Source organism: Sipha flava, unplaced genomic scaffold (genome assembly GCF_003268045.1).
Source record: "Sipha flava isolate LNK unplaced genomic scaffold, YSA_version1 76_pilon_pilon, whole genome shotgun sequence".
Classification (NCBI taxonomy): Eukaryota; Metazoa; Arthropoda; class Insecta; order Hemiptera; family Aphididae; genus Sipha; species Sipha flava.
In genome coordinates this window covers 2,634,453-2,657,531 of record NW_020273616.1, presented here as the reverse complement: position 1 = coordinate 2,657,531, position 23,079 = coordinate 2,634,453, and the positions used below count along the sequence as shown (strand labels likewise).

At 28.9% G+C, this 23,079-nt stretch overlaps 1 protein-coding gene across 3 annotated transcripts in view; it reads left to right on the top strand.

The window, feature by feature from the left end:
• Positions 1–23,079, top strand: part of LOC112692718 (acid sphingomyelinase-like phosphodiesterase 3a) — a 279,185-nt gene that overhangs the window by 18,407 nt on the left and 237,699 nt on the right. For 2 of the 3 annotated variants that reach the window (XM_025567472.1, XM_025567471.1), the window contains exon 2: positions 12,797–12,881. The exons of the other annotated variant lie outside the window; for it this stretch is intronic. The gene's annotated coding sequence lies outside the window, so the exon portion shown is untranslated. The remainder of the gene's footprint in view (positions 1–12,796; positions 12,882–23,079) is intronic. 3 annotated transcript variants of the gene reach the window in all.

Sequence of the window (23,079 nt, the reverse complement as noted above, 5' to 3'; positions counted from 1 at the left end):
CGTTTAGAAACTTGGTGGTAGATGGTGGGGGGGTTAAGGGTGAATTCTCATATCCTCTCTTACTTTACTTTTCCAAAAAAGTGGTTAGCCCCCCCCATTTAAAAATCCTGGCTACGCCACTGCTAGAGTGCACAATAAGTAATAATTTTATCTATGTAATGTAAAAGGATAATTAAAGGAATTTAATTTAGAAACTCTTAAATATAAACGATTAACTTAATAATGATATACGTTAGTGACTAAGTAGGTTTTTGCGTTTGCATGTGAGGTACTTTACTTGGTTTTTGGGTTATTGGAATTTGGTTGGAGTGAAGTAACTGTTGAGTAATGAGGTTATAGAAGTGATGTTCCATATTGGAGTGGCGCAAGTGTAGAATGTTACAGCTATTTGATTTAAAGTAATGATTTTTAGCACTTTATCACAATTTTATTGACTTTGTACATTTTTGATGATGAATTTTTAATTTTTAATTCGAAACAGATCGTACATTACAAATGTTTTAAAACACCATAAGTATTAATTAATTAATTTATGTATTTTCATAAATAAACTTTTTATTTACTCAAACATTTACGAGTGTTAACAATTTACTATTCTTTTTTTATGTAATTACTTTATTAATTTTTGTTGGTATTGGTTTATTCTTATTAATCAAAATTTAAAAAATTGTATTTTTCATTTCTATAATTGACACTATAATACACCGATATACACCACATAAAGAATAAAGAATCAAATTTTTCAAACGATTTAAACTAAATTGTTTAAAATTATTGGATTCATTCGGAATGATTGTAACAAATTTCTATCGGTACCCAAACTTATCGAGCAAAATGAGCTCTTAATCTTAATTTAATTTTCATAACGAAAAAAAAAAATACAATTACATTGTGTAGGAAATATATTTATACTTAAAAGTGTTATTTTTTCAAAATATATTAGTTTGAGCCAATTTTATAAACATTAAGCTTTGGTTTTGTTTTTACTAATTTTAACTTGGATGCGCTTATTTTTGGTTCAAAATTATATCTTTTCATTAAACTCGTTGGATTAATCTTACGAATTACATTTTATTTTATTGTCCGAGAGAAAAAAAAAACATTTAATTAATTAATTATTTTTATAACATTCTCAAATCGAAGAAAATCAATTTTTGGTACCTCTTTTAATATAATTTATTTAAGTGCTCATAAGACTTCAATAATAATATAAAACGGAGTTTAAAACTGAAATTTATTGATCGTAGACGTGCATTTGGAGTCGAGACGTAAACCGTGCCTGTGAACTAATTTCTCGTATCTTTTGTTTCTCAACTGACTTATCTATCTCATAGTACTTAGGCATCCATTTAAACGCTTCTCTATAAGCATTTGCTTGTTTTTGTATTAAACGTTCCACACTATAATCTTGAGGTTTGATTAATTTATTTCATGTAGCATTGATTTAGTCGTATGTTATTTTTACTCTAAAAATGGTTTTAGCTATACTAGTTGTATTTATTTATAAAAAAAAAAATAATTTTTTTAACTGATTTAATAAGTGCAATGATTGAATGAAATCATATATGCCATAATAGATGTTGAATGTTAAAAGATAATATAATTGAATATTTACCTTTAAATTATTTACGAGAATTAAAAACTAATTAAAAAATTAATTATTATAGATAATAAAATGAAAAAAAATTCGAGGTAAATAAAAAAATGTGAGTCATCAATAAGTTAAACTTGAGAATTAAAACTTCTAGATTAAAAAATTCTGAACAAAATGTTATAACCGGGAAATTTTTTCTTGAAATTTTAACGAAAAATTTGGACCAAATTCAATATTTTAAGTGCATCAACAATTGATACATAATTATATTATCGACCACTTCTGAAAGTTCTACAACGTCCAGTGAACTTTTGAATAAGAAGATTCTTAAAAAGTAAAAACCATACGATGTAAAGTTTGCAAAGTTTTTATACGATTTTAAATACATTCTGAAAAATTAAGTTTGTAAAAGTTTAATGCTTTTAATAATATTTTCCTAATATAAATTTAATTGCATTCATGAAAAATTTCAATCGTGGTATACATTTTTTATTTTCGTTTTCTTAATCTATCATCGTTTTTATTTGACAGTTATTTTTCAATCACTCAAATATCTAATATCATACAACAAAATTGCACTTGAGTTATCTCAAAAATGTAATATGGTGAATTTGTCAGATATAATCATGATTACAACATAATGGATTTCGATATGGTTTGGTCATCCAAAATCTTAGGAGAATATTATTAGTGAAAGCTTTATTTTAAAAGTCGTTTACCTACGACTTATTTTCTGCATTTTATTTTACTTGTTTTATTTGCATTAGCTATTAAGGTATAGGTACATTTTTTAATTAAATTTACAAAAAAGTTAAATTATTTTTGTTACATTTTTTAAATTTATTAAATATTTTAAACCCTCTTCCTGCGTAAAAAAAAATATATATATGGCATTAAACATCATTTTTAGTCAATATCATTACATCGACCAGCTAGTTTGGTGTTGTTATGCACATTGAAATATCAAATAATACAGGTACGATAACAAAGTACTTTTATTTTTTAGACGACTAAAAAAAAAAAATTGTACAATTTTAATTTAGCTGTTTAGTATATTTGCGTTCCATATCAGGTATTTTTCGATTTACAAGTATTTAAAATTATGGAAATCTAACGAAACCGTGAAGTTTTCGCTGCACACGAAGAATTCACTTAGACTTTTGACAAAAATGTACTTGATGTGCCGTCGATAAAATATTTAATTAATCCGGTCATACTAGTACTAATAATATTTGTGTGTACTAATCGTTTTAAAACGTTGAAAAAATCTGAAAACAATTATACTTACGATTCTTGAATTGCCTGGGTCGAAAAATATTCAATGAGGTCTATTATCTTTTCCAAGAAATAAATGACAATAACAGTAATAAAACGATTGTTTTCGTTGAAACTCGATAATCACAACACGGATATGATTACTTGTCCGGTTGACTCCGTGCGTGGTGGTCGTACGAAACGAACGCGGGGCGAGACTTTTAATATACATATTAAAATAATTTATGGACGCGCGTAATGGTGCAAATAGTCGAGGATGCGATACCGAGAGACCGTGTAACGTATTGATCAAACGCGGATCACGGATCGACGGCAAAAACAATACCGTCGTAATTCTTTTTTTAATATATATATTTTCATATTTTTAATAGTTTATAATTTATAATTTATGTACGTCGTCAATTCGTCGAGGAGAAGTCGTGCGTGTTACGACCATCGGAATTTTATACGTACTCTTACCCCGTTTTGTATTCGGCCCGATACCTAACTGCCACTCATTCAAACGCGGCTTCAAACACTCACCAGGGGGGACATTTTAAGTATTAACTCATACTAGTTGTTTCCCCAAATTAGTACTGAGTCCGACTATGTTCTTATATTATGATACACACCTCATATTAATGTAATTTTATGCTTTTTTAGGAAAAATAAAATTGTTAGGTATCTAATTGAATAATCGAGATTTTACAGTTCACAAAGAATAAAATATATTAAAAAATTTTAATTTTTGAAAAGCCTGAGGGCCATAGCCCCAGTGCCCCACCCCCCTTGGAGCCGCGCCTGCACTCATCTTTACGTGTTTGCCGTTGGGTTGTATCATCTAGTTCGATTTTAGAGAATGATGCAGTTAGTGCATTCCACGACGGCAACGTATAGATAACTCCGAATGGAATTCGTGAATTTTCACGCGCAAACATACATTTGCAACAGGCCATTGATAGAAATGAGATCTTATCTCGAGTAGGTTGAACAACTACGTTAGGTTCATTATTTTTTGTTACCATCGACCACGCCATTCACTCCATCTCTTTGGCGGACGTTCACGCGCAGTGTTCTGGAAAGTGTATTCGAGAAAAATACGAATTCAAACCTCACGGAAAAATAAAATGGTCGGCCATAAATTTTTAGAGCTTATCAAGTCCAGGGTTGGTGGTAGGGTGGGTGATAAAAAACCCTATTTGTTAAGGACAACATCGTTGTTTCGGTATGATCTGAAAATAATAAACAACGAAATTATTGCTCAGAAAACCTTTACAGAGAGTTTTCTATTAGTCTCTAATGCATATGTGGATTTTTTTTTTACATTTTTATTTTTAAGTCGTACCTACCATTACAGTTTTATACATCGCACGCACATAAATAATAAATTATGTCCCGTTGAATATAATAATGATTTGGTCTCAAAAGGTGAAATCGTGATTGTAAAATATTTTCGCGAAGTTTTATACATTTTTTAATGACAAATAAATTGTTCGTGAACAAACCTCATAAATAAATAATAATTTAAACAGACTTTTATTTTATTGTCTATATTATAACAAATTCAATATTTTTTATCTTAAAAGTTGAAACCATTAAATGTAAAATATGTCATGAAAAATCTCTAGAGTTTTATGATTATAGGCAGCGGTAACAATTTTCTGATGTGTTAGGTGTACTTTTGTAAACTATATTGATGTCTAATAATAATTTTCATAAAATTGTTTAAATGGATATTCTACGTGTTATTGGACCACGGATTATTTTTTTACTAATTTTACTTGTAACTTGTTACTATTACGACTAAAGGGCAATAACCTAAGTGAATTTTAAAAATTAGTATTAACTTAATATTTTAAATTTTATTTGAATTGTTTGCATCTCATTATTGAATTTGTTCAATTCAACGTGTATTTTTGCAGTAATTTTTAATAAAAGTAACTTTAATTCATCTTTTTTTGATCCCATATATTTCGTTATAACATCCAACACGTTGTATTATTACGAGAAACCAACTAGTGTTACAACAACACTTTTTTTTTCCGAACAGATTCAATTATCTCTTCACGGGAGATGCAGCTAAATCTTTATATATTTAAAAGTTAAATAATCAACGGAGGATAAAAAGCGTTAAAAAAAATGCAATCTTTTCAAAATTCTAAATATTACCGCTACTATACTTCGTTCGGTAAATAATAACACATATTTTATAATAGTCGGTCGTTTATGTCATTCTATTGCGAGCTGCAGTCATCTGCAACGACGACGATGGCACGCGTTTCGGATGCTTGAACGCAATGTCACACGGCGCGAAGTAATAAAAAAACCAGTCGATTTACGAATTTAAAATGAACTTTAACGTTAAAAGACCCGAAGACCTATAAATTATATTATTTTGGCAGCCTGTAACGTTCGTTTAGCGGACTAACGCGTCGGTACGCAAGAGATACGCGTAGAGCGCAAATTTCGAAACGCTGAAATGCATTTGTCCGGAATAGCATGAAATATAATATAAATACGTGGCTTAAGCTCGACGACATCTATAAATTATATTTTATAATAATATACATTGTAATGATATAATATAATGTAACGTTTCACGCAGTAAACGATGGGCTGAAGTTTATTTTTTAATAGACTTTTCTATTTAATGTTCTCTCGGATGCAGCCGCGAACCAGATAATATTGTTAGACACGACACTATTGAGTCTATATTATTATTATCGTTATCGTTATTATCGTATGCCATCGTGCCATGATATTATTATTAGATATGGTCGAGTTTAAGTGTCATTGTGACTGCGACAACCGGACCCTTTTACGCTACAATACGATGCGATTTACGCTCGTCCACACCTGTCTGTAGTGATTATAATAATAATACAACACGTGATGTATCGTAACGGTGCCCTAAAGCGACACATATCAAACCGTAACTCGGCCGATTGTCGTTTGTTGTGTTTGTCTATGTATGGCAGAGATGGGCAAATGGCAACCCGTGTACTTTTTATATCCGTCCCGTGTTACATTTTCAAATTATTTCATAACATTTTACCGTTCATCGGTATTTCATTTTATTACGTTGATCGTAAAATATATATAATATAGATATTATATTCATATCTAGTACTGAACTACAGCTAAGTTATTAAATATCTACATGTAATATACATATCCATACATCACCATAAATAACATGACTGCAGGCAATAGGTACTTATATAGTTGTATCGGTTTATTCATAGTAAAACAATTATATAAAATAAATGCTAATTATCAATTCGAATAATATTTTTTTTCTTGCCCGTCAGATATGAAAGTTCAATAAATTTGAACTCTGATCACTTAGCGTTGCCCGTCTCTGGTCTAGAGTATACAGGTTTTTTTTTATTTTGAGAAAAAAGATACTAAATAATCTTAGAACTTATATTACAACTGGTACTACTCATTTTGAAAAAAAATGGTTGATAAACAATTTCTATGTTCATTAGCATTTTGACTGATTTTTCACAACAATTACATAAACTAAATTTACAAATGCAAGGTAAAAAAAAAAAATCTCTATTTATTGAAGTTTCAGATTGACTCGGAAAAAAGTTATTAGTGCTTAAAAATTTAACTATTGAAAATAAATTAATACATTTTCCTTGTTGAGAAGTTATAAAACTAGAATTTGACGATGAAATTAATTATGAATATTGCATTTCTTATATTGATGAAATAACTGTAGAATTCAAATAATTTGAATTTATGAATTATAAAATAAATTTATTCAATAACCCTATGATAGTTAAAATTGAAATACAAGATGATTCAATTAAATTAGAGTTATGTGAGTTGCAAACAGATCCATTTTACACATTTACAAAACGGATTGATGTGTCATTTGCAAAACATTAGCAGTTGAAAAGTATTCTTTTTTACGAGATTTCGCATTGAAAATATTATTCATATTTGGGGCGACTTACATTTGTAAATGTACATTTTCCAAAATGTAGCATATCAAATCAAAGAAAAAAAATCGCCTTAAAATCGAACACTAAGTCACCTATTACATATTTTTACTTCAGAAATAAAAGTTGATTTTGCCTAAATAATTATCTGCAATTCTAAATCCTCGAATCTCACATTAAACACGTTGTAAAAATTAAATTATACAAAATAAATGGTATTTTAAATTAAATTTGTTTTCCTCTCTCTTCACTCTGGCCTAGTATAATTTAAAGTTCTATATATTGATCATCTAGTAATTTTGAGTAGCCTATCTCTGATTTATATCAATTACTGTAGTAGCTACACCGAAAAATTCTAGCACTCGCAGCCATATATGTTTACATATAAATATCTTATATCGCCTAATGAATGTTCGCTGAAATAAGAACGTTGTAAAGCTTAAAAACTTTTTGGTGAGTTTCCTATAAAATTTTATATTTTTTGAGTATGTAAAAATAAAATATTTTGTACAACTTTCAATCTTTAAGTATAAAAATTGAAAGATTTCTGAATTTTTACTACAAAAATATAGCGGACATTTATAATATTTTTGTTTTTTCGAAATTTACTATTTTTATGCTCGTATTTTTTTAAAAAAAAATAAAATACATTTTTTTTTTTAATCAGTAAACTGAAATCTCAATAGTGAAAAGCATTACATTTTGTTTTTTCAAAAAAAGCTACGAAACGTAAAATTTTTAATTATCTAATTTGTAAATAGTTAAAATAATAATAATTTGAGATGGATAATAAAAGCATTAAGTAAAAATGACAAGTCCCTTCGACTCTTGTGTTTTGAGTTGGGATGAGAACACTTTTCCAACAACCGATTTACCATAAATGATGTAATTTTTAGTAAATTTTAGTCATTTTTTTTTGCAATAATTAAAAATACTGTTAGGGAATTCTTAAAATAACCCTCGTTAGAGTACCAACTAAACATTTTCTGTTAGAATACTGATGATTGAGATTTTCGGAGAAATACTTTGATAAAATCGTAACACAGACTCAAAGAAAAAGCAATTTGCGTAACAAAAGAATTGGAATCTCGATTGAAATTGAAAATATTTTTTAATTTTCATAACTTTTCCACAATTAATTAGATAAATAAAAATAATTTCAAAGTTCCAGTTAAAACCAATTTTTTATATTTTAATTTTTTATTTGATTATGACCAGAAATATCTTTCTAATCTTTCTAAGTGAATCACATGTTTAGTAGTAAAAAGTTAATTTAATATGAACTGACAAAACTAAAGAAATCTATAGAAAATATTCGAATTGAATAATTTTCGACTTATAAAACATAGTTTTTTAAACTATATTATATATCTATAATATACATCTACATAATGTGTGTATATATATATATATATATAATTTAATATATTTCATTTGGTTACATAACTTATTATACTAAATAATCATAATATTTTATTATGTGATTACAGCTAGCGATTCAAAAAATATAATTAAATTTTTATGGTTTAGAATCATACCATATTATTGTAATATGTACTCAAGTTATTAAACCGAGACTTTTTAAAATAACCAATCCAATATAATATTATAATTACAGTGTTTCTTCATCGTTCGCCCAATTAAACAGGCGATGTTATATTTTATTAACGAAATTTATCATCGTGTCTAATGTGACTGATTTTGCTTTTGTAGCCTGAGGATTTATCGTTGAGGTTCTAGTAGTTGACGTTTGTGTTTCCATTACACAGTCGTCACTTGTCGAGAATCGTGCGTTTTACTGTAATGAATATTCTGTAAGCCTTACACGTTACGTGATTTTTTCGGCCGCGAAGTGTCCTGAGTAATGTAAACGAAGTCCTAACACGGATGCGTAACGTGTTAATTATCTACCACGTTACACAGTCTTGATTTGATAGATATTTTTTTTTTGATCCAAGGGCATGCTGTCATCGGATATAGTAGTATATTAGCATAATTGTTCGGAGCCCCAGATTTAACCGGAGTACATGAAATTCCTACTCGATTGCAACGAGGCCTCAAATGTAGGTCCTGGATTTAATAAATTAAACGAAACAATTAATTGCGTCTATATTAGCTTTTATCGAAAACGTTTTACTGTCAAATATTGAACTATGTTTCAACAAATCATATAAAAGTTAGACAAAACTATGAAATTGTTCACTGGACATTGATTTGTTTTCAATTCCTTTGTATGATTATTATTTAATTTCAATACATACATATGAATAAATATAGGTTGTTTATGAACAGGCAAAGGACCAGTCACGTATGTAACGCTATGAGATATTAATTTATTATACGTTGTGTCCAATTTTGATGACCATAGGCGATCGGATTTAGACGCCTTGGTTTTCGTAGGCAACTCAATGTCACGCTTGAACCGTATGTACAGCGACGGTGACGAAGGAACGGGAAACAAGTTATTAATAAATTAGTGCAGGAGATTATTTATTGGGGGGAGGTCTCTGTGGTCGAATCGGCTTGGTATAATGTTGACTCACAGAGCTTATACACGAAACGAAAAAAAAAAAAACGCTCGAACTAAACTTAAAACTACGTGATGCATGAATTGGTAACTCCAACGGGTAACTAGTGATCCCGACGACCTGGGCAGCCTTTCACGCACTACTGGGGATGCTGGCGGTCTTACGTATAGTCCGAATACTTCATGAGAGGACACGTACAGGAACTTCAATAATTTATGTGACAAATTTACACTTACGTGGACAAGGGATGATGCAGACATTCGGAAGAATGTCATAACGTTCGTAGGAACACGAAAACGACAAAAAACTAATTCAGAGACGGTTTTGGTAATCAGTCAATTTTTATTATATACTAATTTAAAGTTGCAAAATGTTACCAATGGGAACTGATACACAATATAAATATATTTAATAGTAATTAATTTGCCACATTGGTGTGAATAACAATAATATATGTGTCCCCGCAATAGCAGATGATAGTACATGTAATAATAAAAATATGAAAAAGGGAATAATAATTTGTTGCCGCAATAACAAACAACGATAGAAAAAAAAAAAAATTAAACAATATATCTTATATTGGAATATAAAAAGAGGTGATGTGTTATTACAAGAGGAAACGATAAACAGCAAACTAGATGGAATTGAAAAAAAAAAGGAAAAACAACGACAAAAGTGGTCAAGAATACATTCTTTTATAATAATTCACTCGATTTACATAAATCACGAACACAACACATTAATAACATTCACAACCGAAATTCACAATTGTACAGACTAATGACGGAAAGTGAGGAACGAATAAAACGGGAAAAGTCGACATAATCGAAGCCGTGCACGCGGAAAGTCCGTTTGCACGGGTAGCATATAATAATCAAAAAATGATTATGATTTCTTTCCTCAATATATGTCAATCTATTTATTTTTTATTATTTATTATTTATTTTTTTTTTTTTTTTGTAGGGATGACTACCGATTGGATATTAGTAGTCATTACCTGGCTTTTCAAAACTCCTAAATCTATCACTGATTATTATTTCAAAATTTGCTGCAGTTTGCCGTTCAATGACTTTCACAATTTGATCTATTAATATATTATACATTATTTATATTTTATTTGATTAATATATACATAGCGTGTCGAACATTATTAAAAATGTTTCTCATCGTCGTAGAACATATATATATAGATTATACTGCAACAGAAGTGCAGACGTATTGTAATTCAATATTCTGACTATTGACATCATGACTAATCCTGACTTTTGTATGATTTTCCAGTCTTAATCGTACAACACGTGTTCGTAATCAGAATATGAGTACGTGGTATTACGCAAAAATACTTTTAGGAAATGTCTTATCCGCGATAATTTCGTCGAGACCAGTTAAAAGCATTTAGTTGATTCCAAATAGCTATGGAAAAATTTTTAATCCGAGATTTTATATTTAAAAAAATTTTGACTGTCAGTCCACTATTAACGTGACCATATAACATGAAAATGATTGGACGACTGCAAATATTCTTGTAAAAAAAAATATATTTACAAGATTTTCCTGTGCATTTTTTTCTTAAAATGGTGATTTTTTTAATTTTCTGTAATTTTTTCTACGAATTAGATCACAATTATCACAATACATTGACCATACATGTTTTAAGTAGATACATTACGTAATTTAATTTCAATTTATCTTATCAATTTATAAATCCTTAAAATGAATATTTTTTTCAAAAATATAATGAACAAATCTCAATATTCTTTAACTATATTTTTACATTCGGGGTAACATCTTATACAACGGAAGATTTGTTTTCTCCTTTAACAGCGTTATGCCTATTGCTGAATTTTAGGAAGAAAATTATAGATTTTGAGAAATATTGTTACAGAATGATTATCAACAGTTATTTGATTGTTCACATTATAATAATTATTTATTTTATAAAATAAAATATACTTGAAGAAGTAGAGCAATGTATCACAAAACCTAACAAAGGTATGGCGAGTAAAAAAAAACTTCAAGGTACTCTTTATATGGGTTAAAAACTTTTTACTTAAAAAAAGATTGAATTTTGTATTTTATGAAAATGTGTCACTAGTGAATTTAACTTATTTCGAGTTAGGGGTTATTCTCATGAAGCTCGCCATAGAATATGAACATATTTTATACTCGGTATGACAGTTAAGGAGCTTATAAAATTAATCAATCATTTCAAAATTATAATCCAAGTTATTTGGTTTAAAAAGTATATTATACTACGTATTAGAATTGAAATAATACAGTTTTCATAAATATAATTATTTATGAATGTTACTCTAAAGAGATACTCACTAATTTGTAATGTTAAAAAAAAAACATTTTGGACAAAATAAAAATATAATATAATAAATAATTATCAACCATGCTTTTGAGAAGATACTCTATTACAGAAAAAAATGACGCGTGACGTCTGAAAGCTCCTGAATCTCCAAAAATATAGGAGTTAACTTAATTGTAGTAATTTGCTTTCGAAATAAATCTTTCTATTATTTCGTTTACTGACCTATAACACCATTACGCACGATTACATCGCATCCTGCACAAACAAACATATACAATCGAGTATAGCAATTATATACGTTTAAACATCTATGGTATTCAACGATACCTGGCATTTGTAAGCATATGCAAAAGAGGTCATTTAAGATGTTTATTTAGGTCGCTCATCATTCGAATGAAACCATTATCATTCCTCGACCGTATTCTTTATCTCGACACTGTCGACGTTGAAAAAATAAATGTATTTTTTATTTATTCTTTATAGGATTTTTTTTTTTTTCGGAGCTGATGGGATTTTTTCCTTCTATTCGCTCTCCACGTCTGGACTTGAACGCGTCCACATAATACATGCACGTAGTATTATAATCCTGATAGGTACACATGTGTACCACGAAAACGTACGTATACACTTTCAAGCCAAAAGCGGACCGTGACAATAGATATAATACGGCCTTGGCGGAAGAGGGTGATGAGGCGTGTTGTCGGAGGGGCGAACGGTTGAAATAAAATACGGAAATCCGGGGGAAATGCCCTTCGCAACGATCGTTGTTACCCGAGGAACAGAATAGGAAAAAAAAAACTATTAGGCGACTGTTATTCAGGTCTTGTCCCAGCGCAACAATCTTTTCACAGTGACATTATTATTTTCTTTTTCGTCTCCTTCAGCTCCGATCTCCATATCCAGCAGTTTTTTCCATACCCCGGCTGTTTCTCTTTTTACGTCCCTTTAGGTCGGCCACTAAACACACCATTAAGATGTAGTAGAAAATTGAATTCGGATATGTGTCTGTGTGTTTTATTCGTATGTGTTTCCATACCTACCAACCGTCTAAAGTGAACTTGTTTTATACTAAAAATCGTAAACTGTTACGATGTAAAAATGCTATTGATAGTAAAGTACATCATACAATAAGACTGTTCTTATTTTTCAGAATACTACCCATTACCAAGTAAATGTGACGCGGGACTATTAGAACTTCCATCAACCGCATCGAACCAGAGACTTCGAGATAGCTGGTAAATATGCGAAACGTATTGTATAGTTCACGTTATTTTTTTTTTATTCATTCCCCACAACTCATCGTATAACGATCACAATTTTTGCACCGCTAAAAGTGTAACATTATATACCACCATAATTCAAACGCGATTCGACGACATATATTAATGTGAACGCGAGTGTATCCTGGTCAGGTACTAGAACGTTCGCGGTCAACGATGAGCGCAGTACCGGAACTGCATGCAGATATGGACATGACTTTTCGCAGGCACCGGGTTATAACATTTATGTGTATTCTTTAAATCATATCAATTGCCCCTCCTCTTCATTATTAAACTCATTATCTTGGTTTGGATCCACTAATGGATCAGGTGACCACAGGAACTCTTGTTGGGGTACATTATCCGATATCCGCCTAATGGTAATGAAAACATCCAGATTAGTAATGTGCCACTAGAAATATTCCCAAAAGAATGTTTCCGGGAACAGGAAATATTCCCGAAATATTCCTCAGCATCTCGAGAAATTTCTTTCAAAAAAAGAAAGAAAAAAAAATTGAGTGGAAATCTAATTACAGTCTATACTACTACTATACGTCTGTACTCTGTACTAGAGTAACAGTATTTATAAGTGTATTTTGTTCACATCAATTGGCTTTGTTGACCAACATACTTATTGATAAACAATATATTAGATTATAATTGATTATAGAATTATCGTTGTTCCATTTTAGTATTTTCCATTTGCATAGTTATTAATTTTATATATTTAATTTCTGTTACTATAGTACCAAGTAAGTTAAATTTTTAGTTTTTCACTTCACAAAAATCTTAACATTTCTGTTAATAACTTTTTGTGTTTAAATCTAGTGTATGTATTAGTATATAAAGTACGTTATTTGTTTGGTGCTAATCAAATTTTTTTTACCACCAGCCATTTCTTACCAAGAAAAAACTGTAAATGGTAAAAAGATATTTGAATGCCGTTATTGCAAATAAAAATATAACTTGTAATTATCAGTAAAAATTTTAATTTGGATAATTTACAGCCATAAGTTTAATTGAAAACTGAAATCTATGATCAATATTAAAAAACTTATTATATTTCTGGGAATTTCACCGGGGAAATTCCCAAAAATATGTTCCCGGGAATTTGCCCATCACTAATCCAGACACGTACATGTACGATTGAAATGATGCAAATTATTGTATTCCACGCACTAGCAATTGTTAAATGTTAACTGTTTACTGTCAAATGATGCGCTAGATGCAACCGAACGTTTATTTTTGGAATACACGCGCATACATGATGCTCTAGAAAGTCCTCGATCTATGAGCATTAACATTTGGATAAATCTGTCTTGATTTGTTTTATAATAAAGATTTTAATTTCCGATTGTCGTCACTGTTCTTTAATAGACTCGTAATAAACGTAACACGAACTGCTGAGTTACATTCTGATAAATACTTGTTCGATACGTTTCCCGAAGTTGAAAAGTTCACTATGGGTATGAAATTTGATTTTCTGTTTGGTTTGTTGAGTAATTATATAATAACCCGTTTCCGCATTGTGTATATTCGGGTAGAAAAGTATTTAATTGAACAGTTCAAGTTTATTATTTTATCGTTTTCAGTATTTTCCCGGTACTAGAAACCGTATTCATCCATAAGATTAGATTACTATTTTACTTCAAATATTTTGTTAAGAAAACAAAAATTAAAACCATAGCACAGTGAACTTCTCATTTTTGATAAGCCAAAACGGATCTAGAAATGCCGGGAAATATATTAATCAACTAATGAAGAATGAATTCAAATTAACTGTATGGTACATAATATGTTAAATTGTACTTAATGAAACTTAAAATTTATAAGTTACATCGTAAAATGTGAGATTTTATCTAAATCAATTTATATTGGGTATAACGTTGTAAAATGAGTATAACATTCTATATATTTTGGTTATTGAAAAATTAACAGTTGTATATTTGTTGTATACAGTTTTTATCACTATGAAATAATATTTTCAATATATATAATGATGATTTTATTAATATTATGATGTAATAAAAGTCTTGTACTTTTTCGATGTGATCGATAAAGTGGATGTATTTAATACAAAATATGTATACTGATGTAATGTGTTAAAAATATTTAAGTACATTTTTCAACCAATGGTCTTGCATAAATATTTTAGTTTTCATGGATACCGTTCAGATAATTTCAATACTGTGTGATTTTCACAGATAATTACGTTTCTATACATTTAACATGCGTTTATTGAATCTTAGACTAAAATAATGAACAATACATTTTGTATCACTATAATTTTACGTCGTTTAAATTCATAGAATAAAATGATTATGAAAATTCTCGTTATTATTATAATACGTACCAATATATGCAGTTTATAATGGTATTTTTGATGAAAGATTAAAAATTATTTCTCATCCACTTTATATATTTATCAGTATTTTAGCAAATTATCAATCCCTTTTATAAAAACATTGTGGAATAAAAGATTTGTATAAATTAATCATTATTTGAGAAATCTTATTGAATAACAACAGTACGATTTCCATTAGTTGACCTAATATATTTTTTTCATTTATTTTAGTTTGGTGAATAATGCAAAAGAATTTCTCTTAAAATATCATCCCAATGAACAGTGTTAAGCTTATTAAATGTTGATATCGATAGTGTTCAAAAATTTCATAATTTATAATAGTTTTCTGGACTTTTCTTCTCTCGAGAACTTAAAAAAGTTTATTTGGTATTTATCAAGAAAATAACTGTAGTATATATCGTATATATCAATTATATCGATTTTCTCCTGTAAATAGTTTGATTTAACCGATTTGAAATATTTTGTTGGGTAAACACTTTTTTTAGCATTTCAGCATACGCGAATCAGTCAATACTTAACCACAAAAGTACTCTGTAATCTTATATACAGAGTGTTGATTGAGTATAGTCGTAACCAATACAGGCTGGTGCAGACTTGTATATCAGGGGTTTCCTACAATAATTGTTGGCCCTTTTTAATACAATTTGTTGGTATAGTTACTAAATTTTAAACCATAAACAAATAAATATAACTTTATTTTTTTATATAAAGTTGTGGTACATTAGTCCCAATGAATATGTTTTTCTTGGATATTGTATATTCTTTTAAGATAGCTCAATTACTCGTATTAATGTAATAAATATAATAATATAATCTGTACTTTTGTAGTCAATTGTAGGTGTTATATTATCATGATAATTTTTTGTATGAACATTTTGAATATTTAGTTTTATTTTATCTACTACGAAATATTATTTATTTTTTACCAATTATTTTAAAATAAATTATATTTCATTCGAAAGAAAACAATTAAAATACAAGCGCCTTACTCTTAGACATAAACTGTTAAACTCCATTTACAATTTTTGGAGGGTGTCCGGGCTACATACCATGCATACCCCTATGATAAAAAATTATTACACGTGAACGTAAAAGTTTTACACTTAGCTAGTTTTGAATTATGTTTTACTCATTGAACACTATTTGGTAGGTTTGAAAGCGAGTACACAATGATTCGATAAAATCGAGTCAAAAATAATTGAGTACGAAGTTCCAATAGATAGTACGAACTTATTACGACAACAAGCGTAGGATTTTAAAATTACACATTTTTACCTGGTGTTACGGTTTTAACGAAATAGTTAGCTGTCAACGTTGCTGTATGTTGTAATTTAAATGCTAAATTAAAAAAGAAAAATCGACCCATCAAAATTACCATAAATTATGAAATTTGATGTAACGTTTCAGTGTTGTGTTTTGATTATAGGTTGTTAAATGTTCACGTGCGTGAAGTAACAATACCGCATAAATATAAAACATTACCTGTATATTTATAGTAACCAGATATAAAAATTCACTAGAAGATTTTATAACTTAGTATCTCTTCTATAATAATTACCCAACGTGTATACTATTCTACCTGTTTTACTTATGTTATAGGCATAGTTCATTACCATAATCCATAGATTATCTCTTTCTATAATAATTATTTTTTTTTTCATCTCATTACATCATTTTTATATTATTATTACCAACTATAAAAACTAATTATTTAAAATTATAATGTCAACTCATTTAGTGTGTATCTTTACGATGAAAATATTTTAAATTAAAGTAATTCAAAGTAAACTTAAACTAAAGGATAAATAATTTTTTAAAGATAAAAATACCTAGTGTAAAATTTAAATAAAAAAATACAAACTTTATTTATTTATTTTCTATATATAGTAATACAAAAACACAACATTTGAATTAAAAAAAAAATAAATAAATAACAAGTAACCTTCGTGATGGTATTTTCGATTTTTTTTTACCTAAAAAGTTTAATATTTCAATGGACTAGTCAAAAATTTATTTGTCTGGTGGACTAAGAAATATTTTCCTGTGTTCAAATCGTATTTATGTGTACCACAAGAGGTACATTTAATACTTTTAGCCAAAGAATCCCGTGTAACTATAATATTACACAAAAACTTATTCGTAAAATAAGTGTACCAAAAAATGGTACACGTGTCGCTTTTAGCAATGCACCGAAATATGACGTGGTGTTTAACTTTTTAAGAACTAAATATCAAATTTCAAAGCTTTGAAGTTTCATTACAATTTTCATCAAAGTTTGTAAAAACTACCATTTGTGAAACATGTAATTGAGATTTTTCACTTGTTCAATAATTATTGATTTGTGAAAACTATCTTTCTATTGGTGCACTTTTACCAGGAAAATTTAATACTTATTGGCATACTATTCCTAGTTTTTTATTTTATTATTTTATTTTCATTCAGAAATATTTTCATGATAATTATTATGAAGTTTGGATAATGATTGTTTCACTTTAGTTGATAAAAATATTTATTTTTCTCTGTGTGAGTATTAATGAATTTAAAATATTCTAAGGCTGTTTCAGTTACTCATATTTTATTACCTTTAACATTTTAAACAGTTTGATGAAATAAAGATGAGTTGTTGTAAACAAAACAAACCAAATTTCTCCAAGAGGATTTTCAAAAAAAATCTTTTAAGATTATTAGGTATTCTACCGTGCTAAACTATTTTTTTAATGGCTTAAACATTTGTAAAATTCGTTCAACTGCAAAAAGCTAACTGCATTAAGCTTAAAAATCTGGTTTTTGAAAAGACAACATTTTTTTTTTGTGCTCAACTTCTTTAGTATCATAAAAATCTTTTAATGAACTAGCTCTAACAGTGTAAATGTAAAAATATTTCAAAACTTTTACAACAATTACTTCAATATCAAAAGGTAAAACGTCAGTCGAATTTTGAACACAATTATTTAGAATGTGTGCTACACATCTAACACCAACAATGGAGGAAGAACATAAATCGTTTAATTTTTTGAATAAATTGTTTTTTTCTTGTCTTTTTGATTCTCCAAAACTAGTGTTAGTGTTATCTACATCTGCATATGCACTTTGATACAATATTTAGTTTGGTTAAAGAATTAAAAACATATTCCTTTAATATATTAGATGTTTCTCCGGGTAATACTTTAAGTTTTAATAATTTAATTTGCACTCCTATTTTTAAACTAAAATATCTCATAAGACTTGTTGTTCAATTACTTAGTAATTGGACTATTTTTATTTTTTTATGATTAGAAGAATCAATCAATATACTAAAATATATAGCATTTTGTGAGGCTACGTTGGAAAATTAATTAGTGATATTACATTCAGTTTTAGTTTTATCCAAAGCAATTTTTGGTTCAAATAATATTGCAACTACCTTAGAAGTACAATCTAAGGATCTACAACTTTGCATGTGTTTGATAGTGTGATAAGCAAAAGTTACTTCTTTTGCAGCAAGTTGTAAATTTTCATTAGCAAGATCATACGTTTTAAAAAAAATATTTTTCTTTCAACTAGATGCAATAATATTTATGCTACTCGATGTTGTTATTTTTTTATATGATTTATTATACTGCTGTGCCCACTATTTGATATATCAAATTTAGTTTTACAAATTTACATAATAAATATAACAATACTTAAAACTATTGTTAAAGACACTAAGATACACATCAAAAAAAGAGTACTGTTCTATGAAAAATAGTATATCTGATCACCATATGTATATTACATATTTGGAAAATATAAGCATGTTGTGCGGTACAATAACCATGTATATTATGTAAAATATGGATGTTTATTTCATCAGTACTATACACAACTCCGCGGTTTTCGTTTGACGTATCGTTTACGAGTTACTGTAAAATTTTTACAATATAATCGATTATTGTACAGCTACTAGACGTCGGTGGCAGAATGAACAATAAGTCTAACTTTTTTTTTCTATGTCGAAAACTTTGTAATAGGTTTTTTCTGTAGCAAAATCATTATTTTTGTTTATAACTCCCTGAATATTAAACTTGTTATTTATAATCCTTTTTTTTTTTTTTTTTCATTATTATTATGATTATTAATTTAATTTAATTTTTTTTTCTGCAAGATTGGTTAGTAGGAGTGAACATATTTTTATTATCTTTTTTGATTGGTTTTGACACGGTTTAATTAAGATATTTACCGACACGGTCGATTTAATTTACATTGTATTGTTTTTTATAGAATATTCGAATATTTTGCATTCATTTTTTAGCTTGCACATAACTGAGGCTGATGTTTTAAACTGTATTTTAAATATAATGTAAAATATATATATATATATATATATATATTAAATTGTTATACATTTTATAATAATTTAATTAATTTATATTTAATTTATACTTTTAAGCTCAATTAAACTAATAAATAGATATATTATTTTGCGTTGGATGTCATGATTTGTGCACAGGTATGCCATTTACGTAGTAACTATTAAGTTTTAAAACATGCATTTTCGGTTAATATTTTAATAAATTTGGGGGCGTCAACTCCATCGCTGTGCAACCCATCATAATGACCCAAATTGCAGATCATTATCACTACTTTACAATGGGCGTCATTTGTTTGGAACGGACGCAATATTTTTTCGTACTTCAAAGTTTTAACGACCAGAATATTATATGAAATTATCTGACCCACAGCATAGTAGTGTAAGTCGATGGTTTTAAATATGTTCGTCGAATTGCAGCGTGTAACAGAGCTCAAACGGCTATGAGTTGTAGGTACCTACTCGATACCTAGATTCTGTATGATCAGCTAATTAGTATTCGAAACGTTCAAACGGAACAGAATGAGAAGATCGAAAATGTAATATTTGATACCAAACGGATTTCGGACAGTAATTCATCCAAAACCTAGAACGCAGGAATGACTAAGTGGTCGTGTTTGGAGAATAAAGGACTGTAATTATTATTATTATTATTATTGTACATACATTGTACAAGCAGTTTTAATAAATAAAAATAATTCAATGATACAGTTATAATTACACTACTTTGTTAAAAATTGACAGAAAGATAGGAAACGATTTCAGATGGATCGGATAGAACTGCTATAGTCATGATCGATGGAAGGAATCGATAAAAAGTGAGGAAAATACTTCGTAAACTGTGGCAGCTGTAGCAAAATACCAGAAATGAACATGTGCTCTACTGTTTTGTACTAATATTCCAGGAACTCACGAAGAGAAAACTTGGACAGTATTAACCTTATCCATTTATATATTATTAATATTTCGACCACGGGACACGTAATGTGATGGAAACGGTCGAGTTGATATAATAATGGTTTGCTGCGTGGCACTTTCAATCGATACACCCCAATGGGATATAAACTTTTGACACTTCAAAAAACTATGAGTTTATAATAATATGCGCCGTGTAAATATAGAGGTACACGATACATTAAACGATGTAGCGTTGCTCTTGACCCAATGATGGTGCTGTGTCTGTCATCGTTTACCTGTTGACAGCCATTTATTTTTCGTCTACAAATTATTTTCCCATAACCTTGGCGAAGTTTCCACCCTTGTGTTCTGTGTATATGCATATGTGTTTGTATATATATGTATGTATGTATGTGTACATACTTGTGTACTACTGTAATCACGAAAAAAACCTATAAAGGTTTGCAGTTTTTTTTTTCCTTATTGTGTTGCATAATAAAAAAATAAATACTAATATCCAGGTTCTATCGTCGTTCATATTTTTTTTAACCTTTTACGAAATCGGTAATAAGGTTTTGATGAAAAAACATTATTTTTCAATACAATTCATTATTATTGTATTCGAGTAGTTTTATTTACTAACATTAAATACATAGTGACTTATGACCAAATTAAACAATATCATATAACACATATAAGCCGAGGTAATTATTTTAGTATTTTATTTTTTATTTTTCTATCGATTCAAAATTAACTTAAAATTGTTTTAAACTAACAACCTGTGTATCGTCTAAAAATTATTATTTATTAAATTATTAAATTAAATTTATATTGATATGGATACACATCTGTTTATCCCGAGTGACTATTAGTAGTTTACATTTTAAAAATACGTCGATTATTTTTGAAAGCAATTTTATTTATACATAATATTTTATTAATAAATTGTGTTATAATCGATGCATATCTAAAAGAATAGGGTTCTTGTGTGTGAAAATTGTTCGTTTTTAGAACTTGTGTAAACTAAGAAAATCAATTAAAAAATAATAATGAATGCCATTCGATAAATCAAGACTATAATGGCTTACCGTTTTAATGAAGAATATTTTATTTTTATTTTTCAATACTTTTAATTTTTTATTTTCTTTATTTTTAATCAAAAAATATCAACTTAATCATTCATTTCAAACATATTCGGACGGTTTAAAAATTTAATTTTTCAACAATTCGCTAACAACACACTTTAACTTGTTTGTTAAACACTTAACAGTTTAATCGATTCAACGGGGTCAATGAATGAATATTAATACGGCCGGAGTTTGCATTGGGGTTCGAAAAAAACGTACTCGTGACGTGAACACGAGATATATTTTTGTGCGCGTAACGTCTTCGCTCGGCAATCCACTCGATAGCGGTGTGCATTATTTTGGATTGAAGATGGTGGGAAACGAGCCCGTCGCCGTTATTCTTAGGTCCACACCTTGTCAACACCTGTTATTCGAATATAATGTAATATCAAGCTTGTGAACCATTGAATAATGAGTACTCCGCGCCCACAAGTGCCAGCCACGAGATCACTGATCAATCTTCCAAACCCTCCACCCCATAAAACAACACGGTTTGTGCACGATATTTTAATTTACACTTGTATGTGCGTGTATTCGGAACAATGATAGTAAACTAGATTGGTAACCGTAGTGCGATATTAAGAGTTGAAGTCACTTATTTTCACTTCTTTTGACGGATTTGAGATGCCATGTCGGAAGCGTATCGCTCATTGACGTACCAGACTACCCCTCGTCCGTGATCATGGACCACAGCAGCTGATATGGTTCGAAAACTATTGTTGATAATATTGATCACCAACGCGCCATCGAAATGGCCAACGATTTTCGCTCAAGTACACGAATGATGTGTATCATAACACTAATTGGATTCGGCTATGCGTATGGATACTGCAACGAAAACTATCGAAGAGAAACGTGTTTGACATCATCCGCTCAATGTTATGCGAAGATCATATTTTCTTCCGCGAAGAACCGTACGATGCTGGAGATTAAAAAATATTTATTTTTCCTTATTTTCTCAACTACTGTCGTTAAATAATATGATTCACGATGTATTCCGCTGTACAACTGCGTGTCGGATGAATACGAATATAAAACATGAACTCCTCCGCAGAATGCGTTCAAAACGTTTTATTACCAAATAGCACAATATTCACGAATTCCAATGTATGGTTAAGGAAGACTATAAAATGAAAAATAAGCGATATCAATAATATTTAACATCATTGTCGTTGTAAAAATAACCTAGCACATCGGAAATACGATTGTTATACTGCAAAACTATGATTTACGTAATTCAAAATATTATTTTCGTAACGATTACATGTAGTAATATATCGTGATTATTATTCGGTTTTTAACAGTTCACGCTTCAGACATAAATATCGCACATTGCAACGATGCATTATTATAACAGTTATGCCGCCAATGAAAAATAAAAAGAGGGATGGCAGTTTTAAAAATTATATGTAGGTATTATACACGCGCCGTAATACCTGCAAGTATAATTTGTAC